Source organism: Anomaloglossus baeobatrachus, chromosome 12 (assembly GCF_048569485.1).
Source record: "Anomaloglossus baeobatrachus isolate aAnoBae1 chromosome 12, aAnoBae1.hap1, whole genome shotgun sequence".
Lineage (NCBI taxonomy): Eukaryota > Metazoa > Chordata > Amphibia > Anura > Aromobatidae > Anomaloglossus > Anomaloglossus baeobatrachus.
The window spans coordinates 115,193,130-115,209,237 of NC_134364.1; the positions used below are offsets into that span (position 1 = coordinate 115,193,130).

The 16,108-nt window shown below is 44.2% G+C and overlaps 1 protein-coding gene across 1 annotated transcript in view; it reads left to right on the top strand.

Moving 5' to 3' along the window:
- Positions 1-2,357: 2,357 nt before the first annotated feature.
- Positions 2,358-16,108, top strand: part of TMEM121 (transmembrane protein 121) — a 118,926-nt gene continuing 105,175 nt past the window's right edge. Inside the window, exon 1 of the mRNA XM_075330971.1 lies at positions 2,358-2,814. The gene's annotated coding sequence lies outside the window, so the exon portion shown is untranslated. The remainder of the gene's footprint in view (positions 2,815-16,108) is intronic.

The window sequence follows — 16,108 nt, forward strand, 5'->3', positions numbered from 1 at the left end:
AGAGCTGGCAGAAACCAGCTACACCCATCTGTTGTGTGGAGAAGTGTAACAAGAAGGGGTTTTCATGGAGGAACTGCACCCAAATGCCCTCACCTTTGACATGAAAGCCAGTCCAAGGGATAAACTATGCACAGAAACAGAGCAGCTGCAAAATCAGGTGGCGAAGTCAAGCTCCTTTCAAGGAGTGCCATATTATCAGAATACTGTGGAAGTAAGTGCATGCTTATGGGAAAGTTTGCGCATGCTCACAGCTAGATAATAGAGTTTCTGTGAAAACAAGACAATAACTAGCAGATGTCATGAGGACTGGCGCACACGTTGGAAAATTCGGTGCATGTGCACAAACTAGGCAATAGCCTTGCCTGGGAACCAGGACATTATTTAACACTAGAAGTCCCAGACAGGGGTCATTTAACATTTTTACATTTGGAACCTAGAGACGGGTCGAATGACCTGAAGGATTTTAGCTAACATCCTATAATCACCGTCTTTTGTTCTGTAATTAAGGCCATTACTGTCGCACCACAGGAGGTTGTTGTTTTCCATTGAGTTTAGCCATTTAGTTTCTAGTTAGTTCTATTCAGTTTGGACTAAGGGTCATTTGACCCTCTTTCGGGACTTCAGGGGGGAGCTCGAAATTTCTGGGACTTTTAGTGTTAAGTGTGAATTGTATGTGCCTACACTAAAGCACTGGCCACACTGTTCAACCTACTCAGTCAACAATTGGCAGAACTTGCAATTCTGTCCATTAAGGTGCTCCAGATAGGACCATGAAAATAGAGACCGGTGCGGAACACTGGTAATCCTAAGAATGGGATTGTTGATGGTATTTTTTTTGTTTTTATAATTTTTTTCTTACTATTTTTTTAAAGTTAAACTAATTTCTACGCCTTTTCACATTATCGTGCTGACTGCAAGATATCATGTGATCTTTATAAATTTTGGTGTGCGGAATCCCAAATTTGCAACGGTTTCCTCCAGTCACGTCCGTCTTTTCCGCAAAACGCTGTTCACTAATGAACTCTTACAGTAATAATGTAACATTATATAGAATTATATTATTTAGAGTTGCTGAATACACAAAAGAAATGCTGAATATGCAATTGGTATAACTAATAGGAAGACTGTTTAAGAAGCAGCTAAAAACTCCACATCGGAAGCTTAGAGCTTAAGGGTGCTTTACACCAGACAATCTATCGTGCGATAGATCGTCAGGGTCACGGTTTTTGTGACGCACATCCGGCATCGCTGGCGATGCCGGCCTGTGTGACACCTCCTAGCGACGCAGTATCGCTCACAAATCGTGAGTCGGGTACTGCTCGCTAGGTTCCATAATATCGTTTGATTTAGTTGACCATCGTTTCCGTGGTAGCACACGCCGCTCCGTGTGACACCACGGGAACGATGAGCAGCTCACCTGCCTCCCGCGGCCGCCGCCGGCTCTATGTGGAAGGAAGGAGGTGGGCGGGATGTTTACGCCCCGCTCATCTCCGCCCCTCCGCTTCTATTGGCCGGCGGCCGTGTGACGTCGCTGTGACGCCGAACGTCCCTCCCACTCCAGGAAGTGGACGTTCGCCGCCCACAGCGAGGTCGCACGAGAGGTAAGTATGTGTGACGGGGGTTACTAACTTTGTGCGACACGGGCAGCGATTTGCCCGTGACGCAAAAAGGCCGGGGGCGGGTACGATCGATTGTGAAATCGCACAATCGGTCGTACCGTGTAAAGCAGCCTTTAGACTATATAAGCAATGTGAAAACTGATGTTATCATTCAGTCATTCAAGAGGCTTACAAGTCGCACCCAAATTAACCTCTGACGAAAAGGTTTTTCATCCAACACTCAGTTTGTGGATAGTGCAGGAATAATACTGATATATTCTGTTACAATTGGGGTTGTTTTACAACACCTAAACAAAGGAGCAAACATAAGTTTCAAGTCACCTTTCCTTTAGAGCCACCTGAACTACTTCCCTTCCAATCAAGAACACTTTCACCAAGACATCAGGACCATGGAACACAAATATCAAGACCTGTGATAAGGAACTGCATATATTTAGCTACTTTGTATAGATACCTGCACCAATCACAACCTGTAGGGTTGCCTATTAGCGCCACAACTAGCTGAGTGTATCAGGGCAGGCGCAGGGAATTTTAACTTTGAGTGGAATGGAAAAGGTAGAGTTCGGATATTTCTAATTTGGGATTGTCATTTATGCAATTTCCTTGTACATAGCTTTTTTTGTAGAATTTCTTGGTTTATCGAGATACATCCTACACCCCCCTCCTCTACTCTCAGCCCCCTGATCTGCGTTCATTGCACTGAATGCTGGAGCTGTGCAGGTGCAGCAGATACAGCAGTGTGCAGGAGACATTGACATGTAATGGGTGGGAACACTCCTCTGTATTTCTGCTCGGTACAAGTCTGTAGGAGAAGGAGAGAGGCTTCAGTGCTCCTTGCCTTCATCCCCCCTCCCCCCTACACAACAGTATCTCCACTGTTACTGGCATTCATCCTACAAATGACTGCTTGAATGCAGTGCTGTGCTGCTGGCTCCATCCATTGAGTGCAGCCTACTGGAGGGGGGAACACAGGAGAAAGCAGCAGCTTTAAAGACCAGAGGAAAAAATAAAAAAAAACGGTGGGCGATCTACAGGGCATTGCCAAAGACCATCAGGGCCATCAAGGATGCTGCTGGATTGCACAGGCATAATGGTCTTTCTGGAGATCACTGCAAACCGGATTGGATTTAATATTGATACCCAGCTGTTGCAAATGTCTTAGATGCAGGAAGGAGTGATTGGCCGATTGCTAAAGGTAAGACTACCTAATCACAAATGTGTATATATATTTAACATTTGGAGATTAAATATATACAATTTATCATTAATATTTATAAATAAAATTCAGAATAAAGACCAATACATCTGGTCAATTTTCTAGACCATGTACTGTATGTATATATTTATCTTTTTTGGTGAAAAAAAAAAGAAAACCTGTCCGACCCTGTGGCAAATATATATATATCACAGGGTCGGACCGGTTCCTTTTTTTTTTTTTTTTTTTTTTTACAGGGATTCATGCAAGTTGACTGGAGCTAGAATTGGCCTCAGTTTTTATGAGCATCTTAGTTCTTTTGTGGCTCTTCTTTCTCCTTTAAAGCTTGTGGAGGTGACCTGTATAATAGGGGAGATCCAAGAGATCCAAGAATGACATAACAGGCGTAGGGGATATATATATATATATATATATAATATATATATGTATATGTGTATGGTGTATGTATGTGTGTATATATATATATATATATATATATATATATATATATATATACACACAGTCTCTCTCTCTCTCTCTGTATATATATATATATATATATATATATATATATATATATATATATATATATATATATATTATAGCATCCAGATCCTATGGAATATAGATATGTAGACACATCTGATTAGCACAAGCTGATGATTATGTACAGATAACCGGAGGTGTGATGATTGTGGATAGGGAGAAAAATTGGGAATTGTAACAGTAGCTTAGAAAAATAAAATTCCGGTGAAGTGTTTTCTGTCTCCTACTTGGGGAAAATGTATCCTGTTCATCAGTCACATATAAAATGATATGCCACAATACCAGATCAAACAATTTTTCCTTGAAAAACGAAAAGTCTCTGAATCCTCTTTTCTGAGAGGCCACCGATTTTGGCGTATTTCTAAAACATCTAATGTAGGAAAAATGCTTCTATTACTCAAAAATATTATTTTATATAAAGGAGACTTTTATCTGTCTCTGAAGATGTTACAAAGTACTTTTCAGGCCTGTGTGGGGGGCGTTCGTTAATGTATCCAAACCCTTGTACTTCGGCTCTCGGTAATGTATCCAAACCCTTGTACTTCTTTTCCGACATTTCCATAACTTTGACTCTCCACCACATCCATTAGAATAATTTCGGGGGGTATTTTCTAATCTGCACATTTTGATGAAGGCACATTACCCGACCACTTTATATTCTTCGATATCCATCACTTGGTTTCCCAAGATAATCGTTATTAAAGTCAAGATATATTTTCAAAAATTTGTATCGATCCCCATCTACCGTAGTAGAATTTATTTATTTTTTTTGCAGTTTTACACAAACCAATTTGTGAATCACCCTGACACTAGCTGATCACGGCAAGGGGTCTTCCTGTTTAGTGCCCCCTCTTACTAAGAGCAGCTGTTTGTAGTGTGTGGGTGGGTGGGCTGAGGATGCTTTGAAGATAGAGAGGAAAGAAAGCATGACAAGGATAACCACTTAAGTCAGTAAACGTCAAAGCAGTCCATTACTCCATATATCCATTTGTGCAAGACCTTCGTTAAACGAAGGCGATGTAGGAGCTTCTTAAAGGGGTTGTCTGTAAGAGGGGTCACCATTGATGAGGTGATTGATGGATGTTTAAAAGGACAAGGTTGGTGGAGTACCGTTTTTCTTTATGGACACGGGTGACCTATCAAGACTGGATGGTGCTCCCTGGGAGAATAGTCTGCAGAAAGAAGAAAACTGGCTCCTTAAAGCCATCTATTTGGGGCAAGTCCGACCCTTTAGGAAGCTTTTTCACATTGGCAAAACTTAGCCTTAAATCGGATTCCGAAAGTAGACGACCAAAGAGAACTAAGTAAGAAGGAATAAATGGAGTGAGGCAAAAAATGTATTTGAGTTTGTGCTTGGACTTTTACAAACTCGAATATATAAAAATATTCAGATTTTGAGACAAATCACAAGGAAAAAATATGGTCCAGGTTCTGCAGCTGCAAAGTGTTTTTTGCTCATGCATGGTATTAAAATAACTTACGGTTTGGGACATTTTTAAGAGCGGGTCCACACTTTTTTTGTTTAGGATCTGGAACATTGCAGGCCAGAAAATGGGGCAGTCCGATTTTGGGAATTACTGGTACCATTAATTACCAAAATCGGACTGCCCCATTTTATGGCCTGCAATGTTCCAGGTCCTAAATAAAAAGTGTGGCCTCAAACCTATTTCCATGACTTGTCTGCTCATCATGTGTTTTTATGGGGTCACCTAAATTTTTATTTCTATTGACCAAAAAAGTGACTACATAACAAGGCCATGTTGTACATCATTCATATTAAGTCTTAGTACCGCAACTGTTTGCAAATAATACATCCATACACTCCTAAATTAATACTGGATGGTTTTCAATTTTTCCTGAGGTTCTCATCTTGGAGATTGCTGAAGGATCTAGCACCTGGTTTATTCTCCATAAACCCTGCCTTATCATAGGTTGGGAAGGCTTATGGTTTGGTGGTGTCCTGGCTCTCGCCCAATAGCAGATATCAGGGAATAGAGGGATTAAGCGTGTTAGATTTTCAACATGGCCAATTCTTGAATCTGGCAGTGCCTTACTTCCATCTGCCAAATGACAACATATGCAAGATCATCAAAAATTAGTTCGCATGTATATGGGGGTTAAGTTGGAAGGAAAAGCTTTTTACTGGACAAGTGTTTAGCTATTTAAGGAATATGGCCATCTTAAAGGATTTTTCTGTTTTTAGAAAACGGGAACCAGAATCATTTCCTATAATGTAAAATAACAGATTCAGATAGTACTCCTCCCCCCGGTCCAGCGATGGCTCTTAGATACTGCTCAGGTCTCTTCGGGTGTGCTGCAGCGATGACATCACGTAGATTGCTTACATCACTGTTGTAGCTAATCACAGCGTGTGCCGTCTACATTGGCTGAGCCTGTGAGCTCAGTGATTGGCTGCAATGCTGATGTAAGATCAACTCAGGAGCCAAAACAATGAGATCGGAGCAGGAACGGAACGTTAGCTGTTGACCCCGGGAGGGTGGGATCTAGCTAATTTCATAATTCTACAATTACAAGAAATGTTTGGGGTGCATTTTTCTAAAAGTGGAACATCCCTTTAAGGCAACTTGACTACAACATCTGCATGGAGTTTGTAGAATCCTCCTGTGTTTTCGTGAGTTTCTTCTGGTTAGTCCGATTTCTTCTCTCCAAAACCACATCCTGATAGATTGTGAGTCCTGAGTGATGACATTAAATGTAAAATTCTAATAAAGCTTAATAAAAAAAATTCATATTCTGCGGGTTTCAAAAAATGTAGTTTACTCACTGATATACCATCTTATCTATCGGTGGTTTTTACCTCTTTTAATAACTGACCCAACACATGGCCTTTCTCTCTGTGTCTTCCCTTGTTTCCCTTCTATATATGATCTGTCGTTACGATACATTCCATATCAACACTCTTGTGTTTAAAAAGGACCCGAGGCCATTCTCCTGATTCCGGCGTTGCTTTTCTTTTCTTCCTATGCCTCTCCGTTCCTGAGATATCGCTCCTTCTTTTCTGTATATAAAGCTAGCCTTCTTAGCCAGCTGGGAGTGGCCTCAGTGAACATGCCCACGAATAAGTGACGACCATGCCCACTTGGCTAAAAAGACTAGACCTATATATAGGGAAGAGAGGGCCATATCTCAGGAACGGAGAGGAGCAGAAACATAAAAAACACAACGCCGGATTCAGGAGAACGGCGGCTTTTACACCAGGTAAAAAAATGAATATTTATCAGCAGTGACAGGTTGTCTTTAAGTAATGTCAAACACTCGCATACTATATCAGGTGCCCAATTTAAGCAGTCTGGCAATTCCCGTTCTCAGTTATTTTTGGGTTAGATGATGTTGACAGATGCTGCTAGCTGCATGACAGGATTGCTGGGTGTTTGTAAGGGTTAGTGTATACTGACAGTGACAGTGCATACTGATTATCTATCAGGGATCTTGTTATTATGCACTTGCCGTGCTTTAGAAGCGTCAGAACATCACTGAGCCGCCGCCATGTGAAATATCTCCAACATTAACACCCTGTTAAACTGATGGAAACGAAACGGTAGCATTTCCTATTTTCCTATGCGCTGCTTTGTAGGAAACCATTTGAGAGCTCTGTTTTCTGATATCTATAGCTTTTAAATTATCTTTATATACATTTCAATCAATTCTTTTTTTATTAACCATCATTGAATGTTGCAAAAATAAATTCTCGGTGAAATTCAGAGACTTAGAAGATATCGTACACAGCGAAGCCACATAGAGGATCAGTGAAACGCGTGGGGGTGACGATACGCCCGATCCGAGAAAGTAACCTGTTTCATTTGTGACCTTCGGTTTCTCATATGCTTTCCATCTTTTTCTTGGGTGATAAAGAAATTTAATTTAATTTATTTACATATTGTCACTGCCGTCTCTCTGCTGTAAGAGATTAGTGACAGGTTCTGGGTCTGGTGAGACTCTGTAATTTCAATGCGGTCTCTTTCCTTTGGCATAGTGAGGGTTAATGTCAGTTTGCTTTGCGGCAGCCTCAGACTCCTGATCAGGTGTTTCCGGTTTGGACCACTCCCAGTTCCTTTATATACCTTCTGCTACCAGCAGCGGGTGCCAGTTATCCTTGATTCATTTGGATTCTGGTCTTGGAGGAAGAAGTAGCTGCTAAAACCCTCTCTTGGAGTTGCTGCAGTCTTGGTTCTGACTGCAGCAGTCTGTTGTGGTGTTTTCCCCCTGTCTGTCTTCTTTTCACGGTGTGTTGTTTCAGTGCAGCGATAAGACTAGCGTCCGTCATCTGCCCACTCACTAGCCAGAGCTTACTACAGGCTCTCTCAGGGCTTCAGGATTCAGCTCAGTAATAGGTGAGGAACCTATATAGGGACTGGCTCGGAGTGCAGCGTACAGCGGCAGGTAAGTGAGGAGGTGGCCATCTTCCCTCTCACTAGCGCTGGAGCCCACCGTTGTTAGTGTCCCTGGTGTACCCCTTGTTTGTCGTTGTATTTCCCCTGTTTAGTTGGGTTTTTGGCCTACGTCGGACTACCCCAAGTCCGTGCGTGACACATATACACACCATTTGCATATTTCCTCAGGCTTCTTATACTTCCCTTCTGGACATCTTCACACATAGCTATTTTTTTGTTTTTGTTTGCATTGGCCACACTGTTACCTAACTTTTGTACTAAACCATTTATACTGCTTTTTGCTCAAATGGAATTAAGTTGTGGTCTGCCTGGGTGTACATCAACTTCTACTACCACAATACACCATATTGGAGAGACAACACTTCTGCCCAAAGACAATACAGGCAACAAAGACCGTTCTGATGAATGAGGCCCGATGGGTGTCGTACTGTACAAGCCACAAGAATGAAACTCATCTGGTTTTCTTGTATTTTGTGTGATTCGTGACTAGAGATGAGCGAACCGGCCATGGTTCGGGTCGAGTTCGGTTCGTCGAACGGAGGTCCCGTTCGAGTTCGGTTCGGTGAACGTTCGACGAACCACTCGAACCGCATAGGAACAATGGCAGGTAATCACAAACACATAAAAACACCTAGAAAACACCCTCAAAGGTGTCCAAAAGGTGACAAACAACTCACAACACAACATAAACACATGGGAAAGTGACAAGGACATATACTCATGTGAAAACAAAACAGCGTTACGAGGAAAAAGAGGAGACACAGATATAGGCATGGCACGCCCTTCTAAAATCATGTAAAACACCGCAAGGTGACTCCAAGCGGAGTTCTCCCTTTTTTCCAAAAATTGGGCCACACACACACCCACCCCTTCAGTGGCAGCACTTGTGCCCCAGTTGTACACTTCACAGCTAGATTTGCATCAAGCACAATCAAAAATACGCCATACTTAACCGTTCCCAGCATGACCCAGGGTTAGGTAGCAAAGTCTTTGCTGAACCATGACTTGTTCATGTTGGCTCCTTTTAAAAAACACAGCAAGCAAGGGTTACTCCAAGCGGAGTCTCCCTTTTTTTCAAAAAATTGGGCCCCACACACACCCACCCATTCAGTGGCAGCACTTGTGCCCCAGTTGCAAACAGGATGTTTTGATTTGCATCAAGCACATTCCAAATCCACAAGCATTTACTCTCTCCAGGATGACACAGGGGTAGTAAATTCTTTGTGGATCCATGACTTGTTCATTTTGATGAACGTCAGTCTGTCCACATTGTCACTGGACAGAGGCGTGCGCTTATCTGTCAGCACACACCCAGCAGCACTGAAGACACGTTCAGAGACAACGCTGGCAGCCGGACACGACAAAATCTCCAAGGCGTAAGTTGAGAGCTCTGGCCATTTTTCTAGATTTGAAGCCCAAAATGAGCAAGGCTCCATTTGCAAAGTAATGGCATCGATGTTCATTTGGAAATACTCCTGTATCATCCTCTCCAGCCGTTGACTATGTGTCAGACTTGTTGACTCTGGTGGCCTTGCAAAGGAGGGTCTAAAAAAATTATGAAAAGATTCAATAAAATTGCTGTTACCAGCACCAGATACGGTGCTACTGGTACGGGTAAACTGTTGAAGATGACGAGACCGTCCCATGTTTGTCAAGTTCACTCCCTGCACCTGCACGGTTGTTTGGTGGAAAAGCCGAGCAAAGATCGAGTAACAGCTACTGTTGATACTCCTGCATACGTGCGTCCCTTTCTATGGAAGGAATTATGTCACAAAATTTGGACTTGTACCGGGGATCTAATAGTGTGGCAAGCCAGTAGTCACAATTAGAAGTGATGATGACAATACGAGGGTCATGTTGGAGGTAGTACAGCAAGAAGGCGCTCATGTATCTTGCACAGCCATGCGGACCAAGTCCACGCTGTGTTTGTGGCATAGAGGTGCTAACCGTTCTTTCTTCCTCTGACATCTTCCCCCAACCTCTTTCAACTGAAATTTGACCAAGGTCTCCCTCATCCGCTGAGTCTTCCATGTCCATGGACATTTCGTCCTCCATTTCTTCATGTTCTCCTGCACCTTCCTCAACATTTCGCCTGCTACCATGCGCCCTTGTTGATCCCTGTCCCCCATGGTCCCATGCCTGCTGCGTTGGTGATGATGAACGTCTGGACCTTGGTGATGTTGTTGTGTCTTGCGCATATGAATCCTCCTGTAGTTCCTCCCCTTCCTGTTGTCCCACCCCCTGACTCCGAATAGTGTTTAGCGTGTGCTCCAGCATGTAAATGACTGGAATTGTCAGCGCTAAACATATTCGTCGCCATGTCGAAACTGTGCAGAAGGGTGCATAGGTCCTTGATTTGAGACCACTCCATCAGGGTGATCTGCCCCACCTCTGCATCTCGTTGGCCCAGGCTATACGTCATGACGTATTGCACCAGGGCTCGGCGGTGCTGCCACAGTCGCTGTAACATGTGGAGAGTCGAATTCCAGCGTGTCGGCACATCGCATTTCAGGCAATGAACCGGCAGGCCGAAAGACTTCTGGAGCGATGCAAGTCTCTCAGCAGCGGTGGTTGAACGGCGGAAGTGAGCAGACAGTTTTCGTGCCCTGTTCAGAAGGCCATCTAGGCCGGTATAGTGTGTTAAAAATTGCTGGACAACAAGGTTCAACACGTGAGCCATACAAGGCACGTGTGTCACCTTGCCCAGGCGAAGGGCCGCACCCAGGTTTGCAGCATTGTCGCACACGGCCTTACCAGGCTGCAGGTTGAGTGGAGACAACCATTTATTAAACTCAGTCTCCAGAGATGCCCACAACTCAGCCGCTGTGTGACTCCTATTTCCAAGACATGTCAAGCTAAAGACCGCCTGATGCCGTTGCGCTCTGCTGCCAGCATAGTAATGAGGGGTGCGTGATTCCTTCTGCGCAGTGAGAACGCTGGTGGCCTGACCAGGCAGGCTTGGGGCGAAGATGGAGGACCCAGATGAGGTGGAGGAGGCAGAAGCAGTGGCGGAACTTGGACAGACAGAGGATTGACACACAAGTCGTGGGGACGGCAAGACTTGTGCAGCAGACCCTTCACCATCTATCACCATAGTTACCCAGTGCCCAGTCAGCGACATGTAACATCCCAGTCCATGCTTACTGGTCCAAGTATCGGTGGTGAAATGCACCCGTTCACACACAGAGTTACTCAAGGAAGCGGTGATGTTGTGTGCGACATGCTGGTCTAGCGCGGGCACACCTTTCTTAGAGAAGTAGTGGCAACTGGGCATCTGGTACTGGGGCACAGCGACAGACATAAGGTCTCTAAAATCCTGTGTGCCCACCAGGCAGAAAGGCAGCATTTCGGTAGCCAAGAGCTTACAGAGGGATAAAGTCAACCTCTTAGCTTTGTCATGGGTCGCAGGAAATGACCTTTTATTTGTCCACATCTGAGGGACAGAGATCTGGCTGCTGTGTTTAGACGGTGTTGAGTAGGGTGTCCCTGGAAAAATGCAGGTTTGTGAGGAAAGTGCAGGCGTAGACATGATGTTGCCTTCATCCAACGTTGGTGCTATCGATGTCTGAGAGAGCTGTACACACGCACTTGTTTCCCCTTCCAAACCAACTGACGACCTACCAAGCAAACTGCCTGTTGCGGTTACAGTGGTGGAAGTTGTGCGTGGAGAACCAGGTGTGACAGCTGTCCCCACAGTCCTAGAAGATGAAGAGCGCGCGGATGCACTGGAAGGGGCAGGCGGTGGATGGTTCTCTCCACTAGGCCGCATTGCAGCACGGTGAGCTTCCTACTGGGACATATGATATTTATTCATGTGACGATTCATGGAAGAAGTTGTCAAACTGCTGAGGTTTTGCCCTCTACTAACAGAATCACGACAAATTTTACAGATCACATAATTTGGGCGATCTTTTGCTATGTCAAAAAAGGACCAGGCTAGGCAAGGCTTAAGGCCACTTTACACACACAGATAATTCTGCGGCAGATCTGTGGTTGCAGTGAAATTGTGGACAATCAGTGTCAGGTTTGTGGCTGTGTACAAATGGAACAATATGTCCATGATTTCACTGCAACCACAGATCTGCCAAAGATTTATCTGTGTGTGTAAAGTGGCCTTTAGAGGGCATGCGACCTGCTGATCCACCCCGACTAGTGCTCAGAGGCAGAGTGGTGGCTGAGGATGCAGTTGTAGACGTGCTACCAGTGCTCCGACTCTGTCCAGGAAGGCGCAAGGTAACTTCGTCGTCGGTTGCATCCTCCTCCACCGTCTCTGTTGACCTCCTCGAGTGCCTGACTGTGGGTTGACAGTAGGTGGGATCTAGAACTTCCTGATCAATTGTTGTGTTTGCACTCCCCTCACCCTCAGACCGAGCCTCTTCTTGCTCTGACCGAATATTTAAGTTGTCATCCCAATCTGGTGTCTGCATCTCATCGTCATCAGTATGTTCCTCATTGTCTATAACAACAGGTGTTATAGTTTGTGAAAAAGGGTCAACATTATGCTCAGAAACTTGGTCCTCACGGCCTGAATCAGAGTCACAAAGGTTCTGGGCATCACTGCAGACCATTTCCTGGTCTGTACTCACTGTAGCTTGGGAGCAGACTTCTGATTCCCAGGCTATAGTGTGATTGAACAGCTGTGCAGACTCAGCCATCTCAGTTCCACCATACTGTGCAGGGCGGATGGAGACTTCAGAGCTGGGAGAAAGCAAGTGTGATTGGGCTGACAACTCAGAGGACTGGTGTTTTTTGGATGCGGTAGTTGAGGTGGCGGAGAGGTCACTTGTTGGACCACTTGAGATCCATTCAAGCATTTTCCTTTTTTGGCCATCATCTACCTTTGTTCCAGTTGTTCGTGTCCGTAAAAAAGGGAGCACATCGGATTGTCCACGGTAAGTAGTAGACATCTTACTTTTGCTGGAAGATGGTCTATCTTCAGCAGATGTTAATGGAGCTTTGCCACCTTCCCCACGGACAAACCCTTTTTTTCCTTTTCCAACACGCCTCTTCCCCTTTCCACCAGTATCTGTCATTTTGCCACTCATTTTGATTGCGACAAGATTGTGCACTTAAAATGTGGTAGTAAAAATTGAGAGGTGGTGTAGATTTCAGCGGTGGTCTAGCTTTATTAACAGCAGAATAAACAACAATAATTATCCCTGACAATGCAACTACGGCCCTTAAACTGGCAGCATAGTTTGCTATTAGAATGGCTTAGTAACAATGAGTTTGAGTGTGCAATGCAGTGGTGCTGCAAATAGCTTTGCACCAGTGGGACAATAATGAAGTCCAACAGCCACTTTTAGGATGCCACTAAGTTTCCTCAGTGTTTGCAAGTATAATGGCTTAGTATCAATGAGTTTGAGTGTGCAATGCAGTGGTGCTGCAAATAGATTTGCACTAGTGGGACACTAATGGAAGTCCAACAGCCACTTTTAGGATGCCACTAAGTTTCCTCAGTGTTTGCTAGTATAATGGCTTAGTAACAATGAGTTTGAGTCTGCAAAGGGCAGGAGGGTACAGTGGCAGGGTTGTGGGTCTGGGTAGAGGAAAGGAAGCCTCCCTTTCTATCCCTCCTAATGGGGAAATGCAGCGAGGAAATCCCTGACCTTAGCTACACAGACGCTGTCATCTTGTGTAGCTGTTAAAATCTGTTTTCACGGCCCTGACTGTCACCTATGGCTCTGACCCTGCCGGTATTAGCCCTTACAAGGACTAATAGAAACTTCTATCCCTATTCTGTATAGCGCTGTGTATAGAACGTACACAGCAGTATCGGAGACAGGAGCGGTGACTGACACCAAGACGCAGAAGGCAGATAATGGCGTGCTGGAGGAAAATGTCCGTTTTTATAATGCAGGGACATGTGACATGGACATCCTATCACACATGCCGTTGCTTCTCTGGCTAAAAGTCCACTTAGCTGTGTGTGTGTCTGGGATTGGCTGACATGCTGGCCCGCCCCACTACACGCGCACGCTTAGGGAAGGAAGACAAGGAAAAAAAAAAAATGGCGATCGCCATTATCCAAACAGCAGTGATCTGAATGCGCTGTTCTCGCACACTATACGCTGAAATTTCATAATAGTGTGAGTCACAGAGTGACTTACACTATTACAGCGGAAAGCCAGCTAGTAATTATCTTGTCTTTTTGCTGCTAGAACCGTTCTCGAACGTTTCTAGAACTATCGAGCTTTTGCAAAAAGCTCGAGTTCTAGTTCGATCTAGAACAGCCCCCAAAATCACTCGAGCCGCGAATTGGAGAACCGCGAACCGCGCTCAACTCTATTCGTGACATCATTTACTATATTATTTACCGCGTTGTTATATTATTTGGTGATCTTTGGTAATTGGTGATCTTTACATGTTTGGATTATAGTCACCCAACATTTAGGTGATGTATATATGTTTTGGGATATATAAAAACTTTACTTTTTTTGTATGTTTTGAGATACTTTTTTTATTTTTATTTGAGATTACGTTTTATATTCTTTTTACATATATGTATATGGCTTTCAAGATACATTGCTGCACATAAGATCTATATGGTGCCTAGTGTCATACCGTATAACCAGTGGCATGACATTCATGGACCCTAATTCATCATCTCTAAAAGGGCCTCCAACGATCATGGCTCCTTTACGTCTTTATATATGGGCCAAAGGAAACTTTTTGGCCCTCTAGACTCCACTCCAGGGCCCCTTTGCAACTGCAACACTTGTACCCACTATCGTTACACACATAGTCCATTGACCGCAGCAGTAATGACGGGAGCCCCGAGAACCACTTCCTACCTGACGGCAGCTCTTGTTTTGATTAGCTGGCCTGGTGCAACGTCACGTGTGCATCATGCCATAAGGATAATGTTGTACCAGGCCGACTAATCAAAGAAGAGCTGTGGATGACATCAGCTTATATGTGGTTCTCAGGGTTCTGTCCAGTAGCCAGATATTACTGTCTTGGCCCGAGTCCTGCGAATTGACTCTACTTCTAACTTATTCTTGCCAATTGCCATGCAAGACCACAAGTTGCAAAAAGTTGGACCCAGTATTTTCAACTTGCTTGTTTCTGTTGTGGTACCGTAAAGGGGTGTAGTGCGACCCCATTCACCTGCATAACAATCTTTAGCCTTGTGAATTGTATCATGGCCTAAGTCGCTGTCTAGCCCAAGTCTAAAGATAAACAGTCCTGTAATTGGCAGCATGGTGTAGAGCAGGAGGAGCTGAGAAAATTGATATATTGTTTGTATTGCACTTTATTCTGTGGTTATAAGTCCATTGAGCGATCCTACATACAAAGAAGTAATTGAATAGGCCTGTCCACTGTAGGTGAGCTGTAACATCACTTATTGTGAATGGTGGATCCTGTGTAATCTATTATATATAGAGTTATCAGTCATTGTACAGGAAGAGGAGGTGAGCTGTAACATGACCTATTGTGAATGGTGGATCCTGATATCTACTGCATAGAGGTGTTATCAGTCATTGCACAGGAGGAGGTGAGCTGTGACATCCCATATTGTGAACGATGGATCCTGTGTTATCTACTGTATATAAAGGTGTTATCAGTCATTGTACAGTAAGGGGAGGAGGTGATCTGTAACATCACCTACTGTGACTGATGGATTCGGTGTTTAATACTCAATATAGAAGTGATAGCTTTTAGAGGTGCACGAATTTGAACCTTTAAAGTTCGGGTCTCGTTCTAAACACGAACTTTAAAAAAAAAACTCAGTGTCCGAGTTCGGTGCTGTACGTATGCAAACCACTGAATCGAGCATCGCTGTGCTTGGGTACGCTCCTTGATGGACCCAGTGCGAGCTGCCTGCAGTCTCTGAATGGCTTTCACTGGGGGTAAAAACAACAATTTCAGATGTAGTGTGTACAAAAAAAAACCTGTCCTCCCTCCCTCGGAAATTATCTGTTTATGGCAAGTTGTATGTGGGCGGAGATACGAAGTGCCCAATCAGTGACTTGTCAAGTGGTTCAGGCTTCGGTATCAAATTCAGGTCAAGTCCAGGTCCCGAACTGACCTTTATCTCATGTCCGGCTGACCCTGGAGAACCCGAACTTCCACGGGTCCGCTTATCTCTTCTTACCTTTCATTCTTGTGTAGAAGTTGGAGATAAAGGGTTAAAAGTTCCGCTGCTGTCCACAAGGAAAATGCTGGCACTTGAACGACTGATTATACTCAACGCGTTTCGGAGTTGAAAACTCCTTCATCAGGATAATCACCTTTCATTCTTATCACCTCTGTGATGATAATGAGAATGCTGAAAAGTTATCTGCACAGAACAGGAAGTGTATACACCCTAGTGTGAAAATTGAGATTTCTGC